The sequence below is a fragment of the Sus scrofa genome, chromosome 13 (assembly GCF_000003025.6).
Source record: "Sus scrofa isolate TJ Tabasco breed Duroc chromosome 13, Sscrofa11.1, whole genome shotgun sequence".
Taxonomy (NCBI): Eukaryota; Metazoa; Chordata; class Mammalia; order Artiodactyla; family Suidae; genus Sus; species Sus scrofa.
This window is the reverse complement of record NC_010455.5, coordinates 46,594,441-46,616,043: the sequence shown is the minus strand read 5'-3', so window position 1 is coordinate 46,616,043 and position 21,603 is coordinate 46,594,441. Positions and strand designations below refer to the sequence as shown.

Below are 21,603 nucleotides of genomic sequence, written 5' to 3'. Positions count from 1 at the left end.
TAATTAAATATATATATTTTAAACTCTAGAGCAACCACTAAACGTTATATTAAAAGAGGCATAACAGTATCTCAGCTTTAATTTATGATAGGGTAAATATTGATAGGTATAACCTAGCTTTTTGCATTTTTCACTAATTATAAGTGGTATAAAAGACTCCTGAGATGAAAAGATTTTACATTTGTTGATGTAGCACCTTAACCTCATAAGGAACTTGTGTTTTATTCTAAGTGTGATTTGAAGCCCTTTGAAAGTTTTAAACAAACTTAAGATGACCAGATTTACATTATATTTACATGAAGAGGATTACAGAGTAAGAATAGAGACAGAAGACCAGTCAGGAGTAGTGTAGGCCACTGGGATGGTGGCTTGGCCAAAAGTGGTGGTAAGAGATGAGTGGATGAATTGGGATGATCTTATTAGATGCACTTATAGGAGTTCCCACTGTGGTGCAGTGGGTTAAGAATTCAACTACAATGGCTCTAGTCAATTGCAGAGGCATGGGTTCAATCCCTGGGCCCAGCGCAGTCAAAGGCTCTGGCATTGCCACAGCTGCAGCCTAGGTTGTAGCTATGGCTTGGATTCAATCCCTGGCCCAGGAAATTCCACATACCATGGGTGTAACCATTAAAAAAGAAAAAAAAAAGATGCATTTATAAGTTTGAAATGAGAGAAAAGGATTAACCAAGGGTAACTCCTAGATTTTTAATCAACTTTTATTGATTAAACTTTACCCTTTTAAAGGGTTCCCTTAGATGAGTGTAAACAGATTTATATACCTGTGAAGCAGTCACAATTTAGAACTGTTGAATATTTCTACCAATTCTCAAGAATTCCTTGTGCTCCTTCACAGGACTCCTAGTTTTGTTTTTTTGCTTTGTTTTGTTTTCTTAACTTTAGCAAGTAAAGGAAAAAAATGGCATAAACTAAGTCCAGTAAGGGAGGAACATGTTTGTTTAGATGGGAGAGGGTGGGAATTAAGAATTCTGGCACTCAATTGATGGACTGTTTCCAATGATGATGTTTCATACCTCCAAGAAGATGTCAATATCCATTGCCTTTTGCTTTTCTCCAGCCACAGAAGAATGCCAGTTCTGCCCAGGGGTGGCACTCTGCTGTTCTATCATACACTTATCATGTTTCTAGATTGTCATTTCTTGTATATCCTCCAGTACAGTGAGCCTCGGAGCTATGACCGCTCTCCTGCACAGGAGTCTAACAGGTAATGAGCATGCACTAAAGGGTCAGTGAATAAGACAATGTGAATGATCCTCAGTTTCCTGGGTTTTCCCATCATTATTAAAATGGCATTCTTCATACCAAGCTGGAATACAAAATGTCCAGCACTATGCTGCATTTTCAATCTGGGTTTAAGATACTGTTTCACTGGTTAAGATACTGCTTCCTTCCTTCCTCCTTCCCTTCCCTTTCTTCTTGCCTTCCTTCCTCTTCCTCTCCTTCCTTTCTTTCCTTTTTTTTTTTTTTTGGTCTTTTTACCTGCAGCACCTGCAGCATATGGAAGTTCCCCAGGCCAGGAGTCAAATCAAAGCTGCAGCCTCCGGCCTACACCACAGCCACTGCAATTCCAGAGCCAAGCTGTGACTGTGACCTCCATCACAGTTCACAGCAACACCAGATCCTTAACCCACTGAGCGAGGCCAGGGATCGAACTCTCATCCTCATGGATATTAGTTAGATTTGTTGTCACTGAGCCATAACAAGAACTCCAAGATACCTCTTTCTTTTGATGTGAATCTGGCTATTTTAAAGAACAGACGGCATCTATAAACTGACTGGCTGGGCTGAAAAAACATTGGAGGATTAGAGCAGAGCGATGATAACTGCTCAACATAGACTTCAGCCCTTTGAGCTCTGAGAGTTGACACAAGAAGCCCAGACAGTCTTCAAAAGATGCTCTATCCACATTTTCTTTAATGTGGTACTGTCTTGGGAAAGAACAATGATGCAGACTTACAGTGTGCATCCCATTTTAAAAACAGACATAACTTACATGTCATAATGTACACAATGAATTTTTATGTATGTATTCACCCATGAAAGCATCACCCAAATGAAGACACTGAACATTTCCAGTACCCCAGAATCTAAGAGTAAAGGAAGGAAAAATGAGTGATCAGTCATCATTAATGAGAACAGACTGAAACAGAGAGCATTAGATTGCAAATGGTATTTTCATTTCGATGGATGGTGTAAGGGAAACAATTTAAATGCCATCTTGCCTGCTGTGTGAGGTAGTATAATATTTGAAGGTAGATTGATGAATTAAACATGTATATTGTAAACCTATGGGCAACCATTCAACCATTCCTTTAAAAAGTTATAATAATATTTTTTTTTCTTTTCCATGGGGATGTATTCAAAACTTAGAAATATATTTTCAACTTTCTCCTCTGAACTCTTAATTGGTATATACTTTCATTTACTTAGCTAGTTTCATCAGAGAGAGCTGAGGATAAAAATTTCAGCACAGATACAGCTGAGTAATTGAAATGTTGAAATTAGTGGGAGCTGACGGAAAATGTTGTGCAGATAATAATAAAGAGTTATTTTCTGCATGTCTCGTCCTGGTCAGCTGTATTACATAAAACGGGGGACAGTGTTCTGGAGCAAGAAGACCACACGACTCTATTTGACCACCTTATGGATTCACTCACTGATTTGAAGTGTGTCAACGCTCGGAGAATGGAAACAAGAGAAAGGAAAATCATACCCATCTGTATTTCATTTAAAGTCAGATTTACTGGAAGAGTTTTAAAGCCATAACCCATTTCTCCAGGAGGATACTGTGTAAGAGACTGACATGCATTACATAACAAATGTTCTTCCAATAATAACAATACTTGCATTTATAAGCAGCTTTTAACTTTTCACTGGCTTTTACACATATTATCTCACTTACGATCACTTTATATGCCTCCTAAAATGCACATAAATGGTGGATTTCAAACATAGATGAAATTTGCAGCTGATTTTGAAGTCATCATAAATTGCTGTGGATATGACCATCCTTCTTCTTCTACGGAAGAACATGCCCTCTGTAACAAGAACAGCGTGTATCTTTAAACCTCCAATATTAAGAGGCTGACAGTTGATATATTACTGTAAGAAGCAAGCTCTTTTCCAAGTCCCTCCCAGGAATCATTTGCACGTTTTTCAAATATGGAGCATTCAGAATTGTTTTTAACTTGGAGCCAAGAACTTTTCTTTTCAGCTGACTCCTTTTCTTGTTTTTACTTGTATCCCCTTAAGCTGAGATTGTAAGGAGAGTGATTAAAATCAATCAGATATCTTCTTTCTGTAGCCAGAGAGAGAACATTCTGGAAGGCAGGGGACTTACTGGTAGAGAGGACAGCAGATTTTAATGAAAACCTTCCACAGTTCGATTTGGTGGGGGGAGGGTACCTCTTGAGGGTGTTTCAAAGTTGGGGAGAGATACATGTTTGTGATTCAAGAAGTGTTTGTCCAGGAGGGAGTTTCCATTGTGGCTCAGTGGTAACGAACCCAACTAGCATCATGAGGATGCAGTTTCAATCCCTGGCCTTAATCAGTGGATTAAGGATTGGGTGTTGATGTGAGCTATGCTGTAGGTTGCAGATGTGGCTCGAATCCTGCGTTGCTGTGGCTGTGGTGCAGGCTGGCAGCTGCAGCTCTGATTCAACCCCTAGCCTGGGAACTTCCATGTGCTGTGTGTGCGGTCCTAAAAAGACAAAAAGAAAAAGAAAATAAAGAAGAAAAAGAAATATTGGTCAAGGAGACAAATAGCTGGAACTGTGTAGGTCAGTCCGGTGTGGTTCATAGTGAATAAGCTGAGACAAAAGCAGCAGTTAATTGTGTAATTTGGTTACTATGTGATGATTTAGGAGCCTGAGTTTGGATTACGACTGAGTTATGTTTGATTCAGAGCTCAGTGATTTAGAGTCACCAACGCAAGTACTCTTGGGCCTCAGTACTCTCTCTGTAAATGAGAATTGACATGGTGCCTACATCATATATTCATTCAAAGATCAATTGAAATAAATATAAGCATTTAGAATTTCATTTGGCACACAAGAATTGCTCTGTAAATGTTACCCATCATCAGGGCTGAATTTTAACTAGTGTTATCAGAGTGAACACTCATTAATTGAAGAAGCTAAAGAGTCAAAATGGTGGGAGAGAAGACTGAGTTTTCAAACAATGAAACTTAGAGATTTCTTGAATTTCATTGGTAGCCAGCTAAAGAATTGCCTCATCATCGAGAGTTTCCTGCTTTGATAAAAAGGTAGACACTTAAGTTGAAATGCTGACTCTCCAAGGCCCGGAAATTTCTTTCTCCTAGAGTTTAATTTTCCTCACTGTAATCTCAATGATTGCACTTTTATACTTAAAAACACTATAATCCTAAATTCTGCAGTGGTAACTGTGCTTCACATTTCTTTAGGAAGCCACACAATTAAAAAAAAATTAGTGAGTTTGGAGTTGATATTTTTGCTTGTTGTATTCCATGAAGTGTTACATAATGTTTTTCCCTGGGAAAATTAATATTGCTCTTTTTCCCATCTCCTCAACGATTTGCCTCAACTATTTGAATTAAATAGTTCCCAGTTAGGATTCCAGGCACAATATGTATATATGCATGAAAGCAGCTACTAAACTTACAATAATAATAATGTTGTTATTGTTGTTCTTGATTGACTTCTAGGTGCCTGGCACTGTGTTCAACCTTTTAAAACAAGCTTATGTAATCCCTCCAGCAGCTCTATGAGGCAGGGACTACCTTTTCAACTGGGAAAACTCTTCAGGGATTAAACACCCTATCCAATGTCACATAGTAAGCAGCAGTGTTGGTGTTTGGACGAGGGCTGTTGACCTCAAAGCCCTAACTCTTAACCTCCATGGCTTGGTCAGGGCCAACATTAAACCAAAGCATTGTTTGTTTTTGGTAAAGAGCCCATATGTCCCACGTTGCCTGAGGCAGTTCAGTTTATGTGTGGTATAATTATTAACAGTGCCCATTTTCACTCCCCAAACTGTCCTGCCAAGAGGAAGGCAGTCATTGAGTACTTTTCTCTGTGGAAATACTCTTGTGTTTAAAATTTATTCTTTTACCAAACATGTTTTCATATAGATGGGTATGTATATGTCCCTAAATAGGTTGTGAAAATCTTGCCTGTGATGTTAAAAACAAAAGAATGTTTGATTGGAGCAAGGAACCCATCATTTTGACCTAGTTAAATGGGGTGGAAATGGCCTCGTGTCCGCCAGGGCCCTTGTTACTAATCTGTGGTATTGTACAGGATAGCTTCACTGACCCTCCCCTTTGCTGGGTGAACCTGTTCTGCATCTGCACAGGGACCTGAGGCTGAAGATCAGGAGGCAGGGAGAGAATGGATAACACTTTGCACTGTGATCACCTTCAGATCGTGTCCTGCACCTTCTGTTGTTTGTGAATCTAAAGATTCAAGAAGAATGATGAGGTTGAGGTCATTCCACCAAAGAGCAATTGCTGGGCTCACAGAAAATCCCTACATTTGTTCCTTTAATTAAGGTGGAGTTTAAAGTGGCTCTTCTTTGAAACAGTTCTTAACAATCATCTAGAACATTCCACATTTAAAGATTCTAATGGTAATTTATTTTATCTCAATCCCAGTCATAGTCTCATACTTACCTTACCCTTTGATGTAAATAATAGGATTTTCAATTTTTATTAGGTAGGTCAGGGCCTGGCCCAAGGTCACATCACCAGCCAGTGGTCACACCGGGTCCAAATCCTTCCCTTCTACTGAGCTTTCTTCAAATTTCTCTTCACTCCTCTACAACTGAGGTCTTACACAGCCCAAGAAAAGAGCTGGAAAATCCAGTGCATGGAAAGGAATATTTCTTGAGACAGCTTGTTCAAAAAGCACACACAATACTGCATTTAAATGAATGTCCTGGCCTTCATTGATATTCAGGCGATCCATTGTGCTGGAGAGAGGGATGGAGCTGAGGGTATGACCATCGTCATGCTGTGTTCATCTAATGCATCTGGACAGTTTTAAAGATGCACATGTAAAGAATTTGGCACATGTAAAGGTCTTCTGACATGGATTTCATAGTAAACATAAGTATCTGACTTTCTGAGCTTTGTTTGCTTTATTACTGAAGGCATCCTCTCTCCGGGTCTTTTTCCTACTCTGTTTAAAAAATTATATTAAATCATTGCTTATCTTCTTTTAGGGGGTCAGAACACTATTTGAAGAGAATAAGCGAACACCAAGTTTAGCAAGAAGTGTGTTTTATATCAATCAACTTGCTGAATGTAAAAATCTAGAAAGGCAGAAAGTGAACTAGGAAAAAAACATTAAAAGCTAAATCTTTATAACCACATGGAAGTTCCCAGGCTAGGAGTCGAATTGGAGGTACAGCTGCTAGCCTAGGCCACTGCTACAGCAACATGGGATACTTAATCCACTAAGCGAGGCCCGGGATGGAAGACACATCCTCATGGATACTAGCCGGGTTTGTAAACCGTTGAGCCATGACGAGAACTCCAATAAGCTTTATTTTTAAGAGCAGTTTTGGGTTCATGGCAGAATTGAGTGGCAAGTATATAGTGTTCCTGATGACCCCCATCCCCACACCAGCATGACCTCCTGCAGTGTCAACTTTCTCACCACAGGATATATTTGTTACAATCAATAAACCTCTAGAGTTTGCATTAGGCTCGCCTTTGGTGTTATACATTCTATGGGTTTAGACTAATGTATAATGAGAAATATAAAATGACACCTGTCCACCATTGTAGTATTGTGCAGGATAGTTTCACTGACCTAAAGATCCTCTTCCCGTCCATCCCCAAGTCCTGGTGACCACTGATCCTTTTTACTATCTCCATAGTGGGTCATGGGCTTTTAAGGCACAGAATTGCCTGCATGTCACAACTCCAGTATTGAGGGAGGGCACCCTTCTCGCCCAACATCTTGAAATTTTTCTTTTTTGTCTCAAGTAGGGTGACCGGTTTCCATAAAAAGAAAAACTCTCAAACTTGTTCAAATAAAGAAGAAGGTAATTTAAAGATGCAACAAGCAGTGCCCAGCTGGATTTAAGAGTGTGGGCTTTGGACAGGGAACTATATCCAGTCTCTTGGGTTAGATCATGTTGGAAAATAATGTATGAAAGGGAAAGTATATATGGCATGACAGGGTCACTTTGCTGTGCAGCAGAAATTAGCACAACATTGTAATCAACTGTATTGTAATAAATTTTTTTTAAAGAGTGTGAGCTTTGGAATCAGAATTGAAGTGTTCATTCATTCATCATGAGGATTGTGTGAGCAAACTAGTTAATCTCTCATCCTCAGTTTGCCATCTGTAAAATGGGAATAATAATAGTTCTTACTTCATAGAGTTGTTTAAGGATGAAATGAAACATTGTATGTACGATGCCTTGGATATATGCTCAGTAATATTGGCCATTATTTTTTGTTACTAATCTGGATATTGAGTTTTCATGAGACTGGATGTGGAAAGTTGATAGGAAAGGAAGATACTTCTTTGCGGAGCCACACATTCAGTTTTTTATTTTTTTATTTTTTTGCTTTTGTAAGGGCTATACTGTTGGCATATGGAAGTTCCCAGACTAGGGTTGAATGAGAACTACAGCTGCTGATCCTTGACCCACTGGAGTGAGGCTAGGTATCGAACCCACATCCTCATGAATACTAGTCAGATTCATTTCTGCTGCACCACAGCAAGAACACCTTTTTTTTTTTTTCCTAAATCTCCATTTTCTTTCCCATTTTTGTGTCTTTCAATTTTTTCTTTTTCTTAACTGAGATCTTCAGTTTTCTTTTTCTGTCTCTGGGCTGGTGTGGCCATCATGACCACTAGTCCAGAATCTGTTGGACTTTCTGATCTAGCATCCATCAACTGTTGACTACAGACTCTGAATAGCTTTGTTCAAACTCTCCATGATGATAATTTGATTGATTGCTGGTCAGCCAGTGCGTTGACACCTTGGGTCAGATTTCCTCTGAAGGTACAATGAAGCTTGTGGTCAGGGTGTTGACTTCCAGTATCAAATAAATACCATTTTTCCTCCTACTTGAAATCTCAAATTGTTTAGTTCCATCATCCCCGATCCTCCGGCTTTAGACTCAAGGACTTTAGTGAAATGCTTTCCTTGTCTAAAATCTGAAAGGTCTGTCACTTAATATGTTCAGGCTTCTTAAAAGTTCTGCGGACCTTTCAAAGGGATGTTTTGAAAGCTTCTAGACAAAGATAATTGTGTCAAAAGGGAAACAGCTGTCTCTGTATTTGCACAGGAGAAGAAAATTAAACAAATAGCAAAGACGAGACTCACGTATAATTAAAATTGGATTATTGCAGCATTTGACTCACCAGCCGGGAGCTCAATTCCTCTATGTCTGCATCCAGTCATTTACCATTCTTTCATTCTCACACTGCATTCCCATCTTTCATTCAGTATTTCCCTTTAATTTCACTGGAATGCTTTTCTCCCTGCCTCATAGCATATTGCTCCATCTTTATACTTTATCACCATTCCTTTCTTCCAAATTCTTTTGTTCTTTTGCTTTTTGTTTGATTTGTCTATTTGGGTTTTTTTGTTTGTTTCCCTAAGAGAAGGAAGAATGAAAGATATGATAAAATCATATTACTTTCATTTTACTTATTTCTGGAAACAATTATTTTAGCTTTTTGTGTAGTGAAATCTCAAAGAACTCATTAAAATCCATTGCAGAGGCACAGTATTAATCTCTTGCTGTTTACACATCAGTGATTTTAGCCAGTTTTCCAAATGTTTAAAGATGTGGTCAGAAGCTGTGGTTTACCTCCCGACTTTGTTTGGGAAAACCAAACTAAAACAACCAAACTCTTTAGCCTGGGTTCATGACCACAGAGTTTCTTCCTTGAATCAGTAGACATTATTCTGTTTGTCTTGGATGTTAAAAAGTCACAAAGTAACTAGTTTTAAAAATCTCTAAATTCATATCAAAAAGAAAAGATACATGTAAAGGTGCCAGCATTTTTACTTTCATTAAAATATGAATAGCTCATTAGTATTCCTTTTTCCTTTTCTAAACGTTGAAATATACTAGACTTAACAATATTATTTTAGTTTCAGGTGTACAACAAGGTAATTGATATTTTCATAGATTAAAGTTATTGCAAAAATAACTATATAAAACTAAATAACTTTAATCTATTTAATAACTTCCATTTAAAGTTATTACAAAATAACTTTTCAGTGTGCTGTACAATATATCCTTATTGTTTATTTATACACAGTAATTTTTATCTCTTAATCCCATATTCCTATCTTGTCCCTCCCCTCTCTCTTCTCCCCACTGGTAACTACTGACTTCTTTCTATATCTGTGAGCCTTTTTCTGTTTTGTTATAGAAATTCATTCGTTTGGAGTTCTCTTCATGGCTCAGCAGTTAACAAATCTGACTAGGATCCATGAGGATGCAGATTTGATCCTGGCCTTGCTCAGTGGGTTAAGGATCCAGCATTGCCCTGAGCTGTGGTGTAGGTTGCAGACGTGGCTTGGATCTGGCATTGCTGTGGCTCTGGTGAAGGCCGGCAGCTACAGCTCCAATTTGACCGCTAGCCTGGAAACCTCCATATGCTGTGGGTGCAGCCCTAAAATAGTAAGAAAAAAAAAAAAAAGAAAAGAAATTTATTTTATTTATTTATTTATTTATCTTTGACTTTGCCATTTCTAGGGCCACTCCTGCAGCATATGGAGGTTCCCAGGCTAGGGGTCTAATCAGAGTTGTAGCTTTCAGCCTACACCATAGCCACAGCAACGTGGGATCTGAGTCACATCTGCGACCTATACCACAACTCATGGCAATGCTGAATCCTTAACCCAGTGAGCCAGGCCAGGGATCGAACCTGCAATCTCATGGTTCTAGCTGGATTTGTTAACCGCTGAGCCTCAACAGAACTCCTTGTTTTATTTTTTAGATTCCACATGTGATAACAGAGTATTTGTCTTTCTTTGTCTGCCTTGTTTCACTAAATGCAATATCCTCTAAGTCCATCTGCATTGCTGCTAATAGCAATATACCATTTTTTAAATAGCTGAGTAATATTCCATTGACATATGTACCACATCTTTTTTTTTTTTTTTTTTTTTTTGCTATTTCTTGGGCCGCTCCTGCGGCATATGGAGGTTCCCAGGCTAGGGGTCAAATCCGAGCTGTAGCCACCAGCCTACGCCAGAGCCACAGCAACGCAGGATCCGAGCCGCGCTGCAACCCACACCACAGCTCACGGCAACGCCGGATCGTTAACCCACTGAGCAAGGCAGGGACTGAACCCGCAACCTCATGGTTCCTAGTCAAATTTGTTAACCACTGCACCACGATGGAACTCCTGTACCACATCTTTTTTATCCATTCATCTTTTGATGGACACTTAGGTTGCTTCCAGATCTTGGCTACTGTAAGTAATGCTTCTATGAATATTGGGATACATGTATCTTTTCAAATTAGCTCTTGCTTTTCTTTGCGTATTTAATAGTGGAATTGCTAGATCATATGATTCTATTTTTAGTTTTTTGAGGTACCTCCATATTGCTTTCCATAGTGGCTTCACCAGTTTGCAGTCCTGCCAACAGTGTATTAGGGTTCCCTTTTCTCCACATCCTTGCCAACATTTGTTAGTTATTTATAAACTATTTGATGATGGTCATTCTGACAGGGGTGAGGTATTATCTCATGATTTTGATTTGTATTTCTCTGATTACAGTGATTTGAACATATTTTCCTGTGCCTGTTAACCATCTGTGTATTTTCTTTGGAAAAACGTCTGTTCATGTCTTGTACTTATCTTTTATTTGATTCGTTTCTCCAATAATGAGTTGTATGAACTGATTGTATGTTTTGGATATTAACTCCTTATCCATATTATTTGCAAATATTTTCTCCCATTCTGTAAGTTGTCTTTTGTTTTGTTGAGGTTTCTTTTGCTGTGTAAAAGTTTTTAAGTTTAATTAGGTTGTATTTTTGTATTTGTATTTTTGCTTTAATTCTTTTGCCTTAGGAGAAAGAACCCAAAAAATATCCCCACTATTTTTGTCACAGTGTTTTGCCTATGTTCTCATCTAGGAGTTTTATGATTTCAGGCTTACCTTTAGGTTTTTAATCTGCTTTGAGTTTATTTTTGTATATAGTGTGAGGAAATGTTCTAATTTCATTTTTTATATGTAGCTGTTCAGTCTTCCCAGCACCACTTATTGGGAAGACTGTCTTTTCATCACTGTATATTCTTGCCTTCTTTGTCATAGATAAAACAAACATAAGTGCTTGGGTTTATTTTTGGATTTTCTATTCTGTTCCTTGATCTATAAGTCTGTTTTTGTGTCAGTTCCATGCTGTTTTCACTTCTGCGTCTTTGTAATATAGTCTGAAGTCAGGGAGAATGGTATTTCCACCTTTGTTCTTTTCTCCCAAGATTGCTTTAGCAATTCGGGTCTTTTGTGGTTCCATATAAATATTAGGATTATGTGTTCTAGCTCTTTGAAAAATTTCATGAGTATTTTCATGGGGATTATATTAAATCCCTCAACAGTATTTTTGTTTCGTTTGTTCCATAAATTTAGTTGAGTGCCTATTAAGAACTAGAAGTAAAAAGAAGTAAGAGGGTACATCTTAGATATATTCTGGCAGCTGATTAGCGTACAAGTCAAACAATAAATTGATTAATTGCACAAGTGTTTGAATTTCCCATGTTATTGTGGAATAACTATGAGAAGGATTATTAGAAACCCTTACATACTGATTTTATTTTGAAAGGAGAAAAATCACAAAATTAAAGAGTTTGAGGTGCCTTTAATTTATTTTTAAACATTTAAATGAATTTTTATCTTAACCAGAAGTCTCACTTTATGTCCACTTTGTATTTATTTACATATTCAACAGATGTTGTCTAGTACTGAGGTAAGTATTAGAAAAGTAATCACAAGGTTATGTATTTATTTACAAATAAAGTCAATGCTATGAAGAAAAAAATACAAAGAGCTATGACAGTATCATTGGGAACCTAGTTTAGTCTGTGGTGTTATAGAGTAGTTTTTAATTGTGGAGGAGTTGAAATTGGACAGACCTATACACCAATTCTGATGGTGCTAACTTACCAGCTTTGTGGCCACTAAAAAGTGACTCAACCTCTGTAAGCCCACATCTGTGAAATGGGCATATGAAAAAACACTTCCTATTTCAAGGATTTGCTGCAACAAGCACTTACACATGGAATAAAAGATTTTTTTAATGTAGCCTTTACTGTTAATTCTAACCAAGAAATTAAACACAGAGAGTAGGAAGTAGGCAAATAAACATTATTGGGAAACACTTGCACTCCAAAACCCTAGTATAACACAATGCCAGGACATTGCCTTTATTTCCAAGAACCCTCAATATTACGTATTACTGAGCCTTCCGTCATTCTGAAACTGTGAGTCCCTGTTTTGAATGTTGTGGCTCCATTTCCTCTTGATTCTGAAGCAGGGAGAGAGCTCTGTGTGGGCCTTGTCATGAGTCTACCTGAGGTTATGTTTTACATCCATTTCCACTGTTATCTGGGCATCATCGATCTCTGTCCCTGACATGCCTTGAAATATGAGCTTTGCCTCAGCCAGGCCTCTCTTCACATACTCCTTCCCAAAGCTAGAAGCAAAATAATTGCTTTTAAAGTGTATTTAAGACTTCAGGAAGGTAACACAGCCTGAGACCCAAATGCCCTATTGATTTACAAAGCACGTGGTGTGAAGGCAGATAGCTGCTACACACTGTCCTCCATGGGGTGATGTCTAGAAGGCCCTCCCTGCTCTCCAACCCCAAGATAGGGTTTTACAAAATACAAGCGAGAGTAATCACTAATCCTATGTCAGAACTCTTAGAAAAGATGGGGGAATATGTATATAGGTGCAGAATTTGGTATAGTCACTGGATTATGATTTTGCATGAGTTTTGGGTTTAGTAAAAAAGACACTAGCAATAGTAATAACCAACAATTTGGGAGCACTCACAGTGTACCAGAGACCATGCCAAAGGATCTACTGGCATGTACCTTTTTTGAGGTATGTTCTTTTTGTCTGTCTTCCCTCGAGTCCCAGGCAGTCTTCTCCTCCAGGATCTCTGAGCAATCCATCTATATATGGACCCCAACCATCACACCAAGACATTTGCAACCCTTCTGAACTAGTCTGTCCTTTCTTAAGCACCTCACTCTGGGAAGTCACCAGGCCTGGCATTAAACAAGCACTTCAGAAATGGAAATTCTCTTAAGACTCCTTTTGGTTAAGAGCAGCTGTTTAAATAGGTTTGGACATGAATACAATTATGTTCAGCATGGGTTTAGGGAGATATATATATATATATATATACACACACACACATAGGATTACTTACACCCTTCTTGCACTCTGATTATGATTCTGCATGAGTTTTTGATTTAGGAATAAAGACAGTAATAATAGGCAACAATTTTGGAGCACTCCCAGGGTACCAGAGACCATGCCAAAGTATCTTCTGGCATGTACCTTTTTGTCATCACAGTAAACTTATACGGGAGAAACTACTTTTATCTTCCTTTCAGGGATGCAGAAGCAGAGTCTCAAAGAAATTGTCTCTTGTCTGAGGCTAGTCAGCTCATAAATTGACATTGATTGATTGAGAATCTATTGCCTATCAGAAAGAATTCTAGGCACCCCAGATCAAGGGGAAAGAAATAGCCCATGACCTATAACAAATGTACTAACTACATTATGGAGGCATAGGTAGATAGATAGATAGATAGATAAAACAGAGCTTCCAGAGGAACTCTAAGCTCAGAAGTCATCAGCAAATGCATTCATGAGGGGTCCCTCATAGTCATGGTGTCCATAGCATCCCAGTACACACCAAGTAAAAGCCACAGAACAAACATTTGGAGGCCATACTTGCCTCCTAGAATCCATTCTATTCAATCATATAAGTTTTAGAATAGAGTAGATGGAATGAATAAGTTTTACACATACACATGTGACACACACATAAACATATGCATGTTTTTAATTTTCAGCCTTTCCCCACTGGTGACAGTAAGAACTTTTAAGATCGTTGGGACAACTTCAATCCATTGGACACCAACATAGTGAAATGCATTCCTCAGGAAAGAGCTTGGGTTCAAATCAACTTTGCTGCCATCTTTGAAGAAAATAGTCATATAAATAGCCTAGATAAGCTAGCAGGAGATGGTTTGGCTTTTTAACATCAAACTGTTTTATAGTGGTTGGTACACCCTGAGAAGCAACCCCTGACCTATAATGAGTGTACTAACACAAATGATTTTACCCTTTAGCAGCTCCAATCGGACCTTGCTGACCTTGACAAATCATTTGCGGTTGGTATTTGCCCTTGAAAACAATACTGCTACCTTTCCTTAAAAAGTATCTACACTTCACATCTTCTCTATTTGTTCCTCTGTCAATGGACACCTAGATTGCTTCCATGTCTTGGCTATAGTAAATAGTGCTGCAGTGAACATTGGCGTGCATGTATCTTTATGATTTTCTCAGATTTCACAGTGATTCTGAGTGGCCATCACCCCAATTATTCCTAATTAGTGAGCTTTTTCACTCATGAGCTTTCTGTAGTCATGTGTGAAGTGGTCATGGACTCTTGACATCACCATTCCATTTCCCTTCAAGTGCTGGCTTTCCAACACCACCTTTCCCTCTTACCAGTTACCAGAGTTAGGTAAATAGGATTAATTCTGTTTCAATAGCTCTAGCTGTTTTAACTCTTTTTTTTTTTTTTTTTTGTCTTTTTAGGGCCACACCTGTGGCATATGGAGGTTCCCAGGCTAGGGGTCTAATTGGAGCTGTAGCTGCAGACCTACACCATAGCCACAGCAACGTCATATCCAAGCTATGCCTTTGACCTACACCACAGCGCATGGCAATGCCAGATCCTTAACCCACTGAGCGAGGCCAGGAATCGAACCCACTACCTCATGGTTCCTAGTTGGATCCATTTCCACTGCGCCACGACAGGAACTCCTGTTTTTGACTCATTAGTTCTGCTTTTACTTCACTGTATTTCCTATTCATTACAGAATAAAAATGAACTTGCCTTGGGGCATTTCACATTCTCTTAGCCTCCTCACTGTGTTCTATTTTTTAAAAAGCCCACTGTAAACCTCCTACAATTTAATATATTCTCTGGGCTAATTCCTGTCTGGCGGTGATATGCGCTTTTTGCTAATATCAAGTCATTTCCCAGTCTTGACGTTTCACTCAATCAGCCCCAAATTTCCAAGCCAGTCCAAAAGACATCAACAATCTGAACTGTACCATGAATCATACAACAAGGTAATTCTGTACTCTTACTGAAAAATTTATTTCCTCCCGAAGTTTCATGTAGTATTATATCACTCACCCAGGAACAATTAAAATTCTTATGGAAAAAACTTATCCTTTCACTAGTGAAATGAAGAAAAAATATGAGGTAGTTAGAATTCATCAGAAAGGAATGCTGGTATTGAAGGTGATTTTGTAAATTATGCAGCAGAAGTCAAAACCTCAAGTCTCTCCAGGAGGTTGAGTAGTAACTTCAAGGTGTCTTCTTGTCCACGCAAAAGATATTGGATAATGGTGAGGCAAGGTCATATAGAGAAGAACTGTTGCTCCATTTCAGCGATTCCAGTTCAAGGTTTAAAGACATAGCAACAAGAGCAAAATATACAGGTCAGTGAACCATATCTATTGGTCAGAATTGGCCTGAGGTTTGTCATCTTAAAAACATAGGTGTTGACAAAACTAGCTAGCTTTTAATTACCTGGGCCTAGACAAAAAATGGGTAACCAGATAGCTGATATTATAGATCTAACCTACTTTTTTTTTTTTTTTTTTTTTTTTTTGTCTTTTTAGGGCCACACCCATGGCATATGGAAGTTCCTAGGCTAGAGGGTGTGTGGAGCTGCAGCCACTAGTCTACACTACAGCCACAGCAATGTGAGATCCGAGCCATGTCTGTGACCTATACCACAACTCATGGCAATACCAGATCCTTAACCCGTTCAGCAAGGCCAGGGATCGTCCTCATGGATATTAGTTTGATTCCTTACTGCAGAGCCACAACGGGAACTCCTCTAACCAACTTTAGAAATGACTTTCCAAATCACTTTTGTTTGTCTTAAAGTTGGAAGTTTATTTGCTCAGCTAATTAGGTCCCTAAGTGGCTTTAGAGTAAGACTATTTGCAGAGCACAACAAAACAGCATCTCCAATGTGAAGAATTCATTCTACATGATCTGGAATGAAGGTCACCTGAATGCCAACACTGTGTTGCTCCTTTCTGCATTAGCAGGCTTCTTGTAGCATTAACCTATCAACATTCTTTTGAAAAAAAATTTAAATATATTTATATATGCAAAAAATATAAATATAATATATAAATATATAAAATAATTATATATGTATGTAATATAAATACAATATAAACAAATATATTTGTGTATTTTAATATATAAATATAAAGGTATATTTATACATTAAACATTTATATATGTATTTATTCTGCTCATATATAATGCTGCATTTTATATCCACATATGGTTTTCAAAGAAATTGGCCTTTTCCCAGTATTTCTTTTCACTCTTGCCATGGATCTTTCCAATAGACAAGAAGGGCAGAATCTGGAAAATCTCCCTTTTATAGACAAGGAATACTCAGGTTTTTTTTTTTTTTTTTCTCTTTTAAACATATATTGAAACCAGATCCAGGAGATTGGAGGCAATTTTAATTATCCTGTCAATTAAATGATAATGTAACTATAAGAATGAAGTGTGTTTCTTGGATTGATGGGTAAAAAAGTTCCCCTCCAGTGATTCTCTTTTACCCATTAGCACTCCATCAATATCTTAAGTATTACTTTCCCAGGCCTCAAAAATGCACTCAAGACATCACACTCTGGCCTCATGCTTTGCTTTTTGTTTCAGCTCTATGGTCTCCATACTTGGCTAATTTATGTCTTATTTTGTCAGATCCCATGTTGAATGGCTGTTGGGGGGTGGACTGTTACCCATATTAGGGAACATGTTGATGTTTTAAAGCAGGGTGAGAGATTTCTGGCAGGCCACAAATTATATCTATATAGGTCAGTGACTCTTTTTTCTAATACAGATTACCCTCAACAGATGCACAGTACAACATGAAGAAATATTTCTCCACCAGCCACATAACCCTTAGAGCAATGGTCTTAAAGCATAGCTCCTACCCCAGCGGTGGCCAGCCTCATCTGGGAATTTGTTAGAAATGCAAATTCTTGAGCCCAAACATGGATTTACCAAATCAGAAACTATAGGGATAGCAATTCATGTTTTAATAAGCCCTCTTTGGCAATTTTGAAGCATGTTAAACTTCCAGACCCACTTTAGGATGCTTCCCTCCAAAATTTTGTAGGCAGCCTGAATTTTTTCCATTGTTCTCCCAAGCCAGATTACAAATTCCAAAGGAACAGAGAACTCACCTGATTGTTTGTCATTAAATCCCCAATTTCCAGCATGAGCACTTGGCACATGGTAGGTGTTTAATATGCATTTGTTGACCATCTGAACAAGTGCATGATCAGTTGATAAATTCCTGCCTCTATGGTGGTACATGGTATCCAGGCCTCAACTTTCCCAGCCCATTCATGCCAGCAGGAGAGTGTAGGGTTGAATAGGGATTCTTATGAGCTGCATTGTGGTGGTTTAAATCTTTGATTTGCCGTCTTTCAACCATATAAATTCGGAAAATTGCTCCACTGCTCTCTTTGTACCTTGATTTCTTAGGTGGGGATGTACATAGCACAGCAACCTCATCGGGCACGCTTTTTAAAAAAAATATTAGTTGTGGTGATGGTTATTTTTTTTTTTAATTTTACCACTATGTTTCTCCATTCCCATGTGGCAGCCAGGCCACCCTCCACCCCAACCTGCAGAGACTCAGACCACGGACTGGATAGTATTTGCCCCACCCCTTCATTAGCATAATATTAGCACAACTGCATCCTGCAGACCTTCTTCAAACTCCTAGCTTTGATATCATCTTCATCACGATTGAGTACATCATTTATTTCTTTAATTATGATTTGCATTGCAAATAATGCACTGGGGGAACGCTTCAACAGACTCTCAGTCTGGTTCCATAAACAGTGTCCATGATCTGAGATGATTTCTGTGGTAAAGCTTCTCTCCAATCTTACTTCTTGACACAGATCTCTGTTTCTCTTACCTTTCCTAAGACCTCAAACGATCGTCATGGTTAAACCACTAAAATACAAACATGCTGTATTTTCCTTTTTTTCTTTTTTTTTTTTTGGTTCTGCCACATGTAGTAATGTGCTATTTATTATCTCCTTCTGACTAATCCCCATTTTGTTTTTAATGCTCAGCATTTTCCTTTCTGTGCAGAGCCAAAGACTGGCAGCAGTTCAAGGAAAGCCTGAAAATGGTTCTTAGAAACTATTTTAATCCCAAACAGTTAATGTTGAGAGAACAGGTTGAAACATATGTAATATAGGCACCCAAATGTAGGCAATCATCTCTAAAGGGCAAAGGGGGACAGAGAATAAGGACCATGCTGCCCTGAGGTTGAGAGTAAAGAACTGAAGAAATGTCTTCTTTGGTTTTCTGAGGGTCACCATGTCAATTGAAGAATGAAATGATAAGACAAATGCAACAGCTTTATAACACCCAAATGGGTGTATTTATTCGCACAGCTCAAGCCTCATGACTGGAGCTCTTTTCCTGTCCACTGACAGCAATTCTGAGCATTATAACAAGATCCAGAACTTGATGTCTAGAAATGCTTAATGATACCCTGTACGGAGTGGATGAAAGGTGACAAGACGGAGGGGAACATGCAGAAATTTTTACCTCAAAACTCCTGTGACTTTTAGAGGTTCTTTGTATTGTCTTCAACCTTTGAACAACACAAAAACAAGAGCTCTTGCCTAGTGTTGCTGTGGTTGGAAATAGATGTCCCAGAGTCAGAATTGCCTTCTGCTTAAATAATGCCATTTGTGCTGTCCTTGTTGCACTGCATGAGACATGACGAGCTGCCTCTGGTCTTCCTTCCACAGTTTCATCTGCTGTTTAACCACATGTTTTCATACACAAGTACATACATATAATCCTTGGTAAAGCATGATATATTAGGGTATACAATCCAGTAAGGCAGTATGACTTATTATTTAATATTTACCATGAAGCTATTATTCAGTGTGATTTTCAGAGAGGAAACACACTGTCCAAAGCCAAACACCACCTTGCAAGATCAGTTAGAGGAAAAATATGAGCTCAGGATCCGGAAATCCTTGTTTAGTATTACAGAGAAATTATGACAAGCCGTGAAAAGTTCCATAAGCTTTTGTAGCACTCAAGTCTTTCCTTTAAAACCAACTTCTATGAAATTAGACTACGCCTGGAATTTGCCCTGTCAAAGCCAGACACATTTTTTTAATTGAATCTTGCTCTGAGAGTAGTGAATTTTTTTTCTGCTCCATCTGTAATTTGCTTTTTATGTGAATGGAGAGATGTTCTGTTTCTCTTCTTTGGGGGCTTGTCATATTCCTGTAAAAACAATCAATGTTGGGTCATTTATCTGTTGCTTCATCAAACTGTGATGTAGGATAGAAGTATGTGTAAGTTTGCAATATAGATTTTTCATTTCTGTATTTTACAGTCATCTTATTGGCAAGTGGCCCTCATTTATTTTCCAGAACATTTCTAAGCCGATGACAACTCTTTAGTCTTTGTTTGTTAACTGTGTCCTGCCTGTCTACCTTTTCATGTAATAATTGCTTTCAGGGAATAAAACAGAAATGGGGGTATTGCTTTGTTTAATATTTTTCAAATCAAATTCACCGTAGCACAACCATCTGTGAAAATACATTTCAGCTTTCATCAAATTCTGCCAAGGCTTTTTTTGAGGATTAATAATCCCTTCCTGTGCATGTGCTTCTATGGCTAATATTGTTGGGCAAAGACTAGGTTATATTTGTGTTCAGACTCAGGTTAGAAAAAAAAGTAAAAGGACGTGTTGAGGGGAGACATTGAATATTTTCACTTTTCAGTTTTTGTGACTTGCAGAACAGTGCCTTTGAAATGGAAAATATTGTTGCAAAGCTTTCTTTTGTGGAAAATGTAGAAATACAAACCATCTTCTTTTTCTGGGATGTGGGGTCCAGGTCTCTATCAACCAAATCGCCCCAACAGAGTTACATGCATAGTAGCAGAATGGGAAGTGCCTAGTGTCTTTCAAAGGTTGATTCTGGGGAAAGGGGTTTTTGTGTCTCTTGTTTTTTTCTTGGTGATGGTGACCCTTGTGCTTCCTGCCCCTCTTCATGTCCCATACACCACTCTCTCTTTCCTTCCCCAAACCTCAGTAATACAGAGCTGTTGAATCTAACAGAGGATGAGGAGGGGCAGGCTGTGGCGGGGAAGGTAAAATACTAAAGAACATAAAGCCACTAGAATTGCGTTAAGACACATTACTATCTTTCAAAGTTCCTTGGCAACTGCTTCTGATAGGAATTCCTTTTTTAAAAAAACCTCTTTAATTAAAGTTTGGTTGATTTACAGTGTTCTGTCAACATCTGCTGTATAGCAAAGGGACCCAGTGTATATTCTTGTGTATACCCAGTGTGTATATTCTTTTTTTCTCATATTCTCTTCTATCATGTCCTTACCACAAGTGATTGAATATATTCCCTGTTCTGTACAGCAGGACCTCATTGCTTATCCATTCTTCCTATCAGGTTCAAACCTCCTACCATAATACCAGAACTCTTGCCTCCAGACTGCCCTTCATTCTCTCTCTAGATGTTATGACAGGAAACAGGAGACACAATTCATAAATAAATTCAGTCATTGAGAAGAATGTAGTCAAGGGGTACTCTTTATAAGGGCATAGGCAAATAGGAAAATGAACTACGTACAGTCAGCTGAAGAGTTGTTTTGAAAATACAGCTCTGGGTCAGCATCACTGATGCTTTTGGGAATAGTTCAAGCCTAATTTTGTGCTCCCTTATGTGTGATTACATCTGTGAGAAAGGTTAGGTGGACATAGAAATCTGTATCCAGTTGAACCTTGCAGTGTAGGAACTTACAAAAGGCACACCCCTTCCCTAAACATCCTCTGTCCACCTCAGCTGGCCGTATTGTTATCCACCACACCATCCACATCCTGTGCCACAATCTTCTGTTCCCATTTCAGACAAGCCTCCTGATGCCACTTCACAGTAGCTCACAAGTTGTGACCCTTCTGAAACTTAACTTCCACCAGCAAATTCCAAGGTCCTGTTCAAGGCACAATGCAACATTTATTGTGTATATGTGTTTCCTTTTTTTTTTTTTTTGGTCTTTTTAGGGTTGCACTCACAGTACATAAACGTTCCCAGGCTAGGGGTCGAACTGGAGCTACAGCCGCTGGCCTACGCCACAGCCACAGCAACTCGGGATCCGAGCCACGTCTGTGACCTACACCACAACTCACAGCAATGCCAGATCCTTAACCCACTGAGCGAGGCCAAGGTTTGAATCCACATCCTCATGGATACTAGTCAGGT

At 38.6% G+C, this 21,603-nt stretch overlaps 2 long non-coding RNA genes across 11 annotated transcripts in view; one reads left to right on the top strand and one right to left on the bottom strand.

The window, feature by feature from the left end:
* Positions 1 to 21,603, top strand: part of LOC102163373 — an 83,955-nt gene that overhangs the window by 52,694 nt on the left and 9,658 nt on the right. The gene's annotated exons all lie outside the window — the stretch shown is intronic.
* The window catches only part of LOC106505633, a 397,602-nt gene continuing 392,700 nt past the window's right edge, over positions 16,702 to 21,603 (bottom strand). For 8 of the 10 annotated variants that reach the window (XR_002337981.1, XR_002337987.1, XR_002337985.1 and 5 more), the window contains one exon: positions 16,702 to 21,334. This is a non-coding gene — a long non-coding RNA (uncharacterized LOC106505633). The remainder of the gene's footprint in view (positions 21,335 to 21,603) is intronic. The other 2 variants (XR_002337984.1, XR_002337983.1) reach the window with 2 other exon arrangements.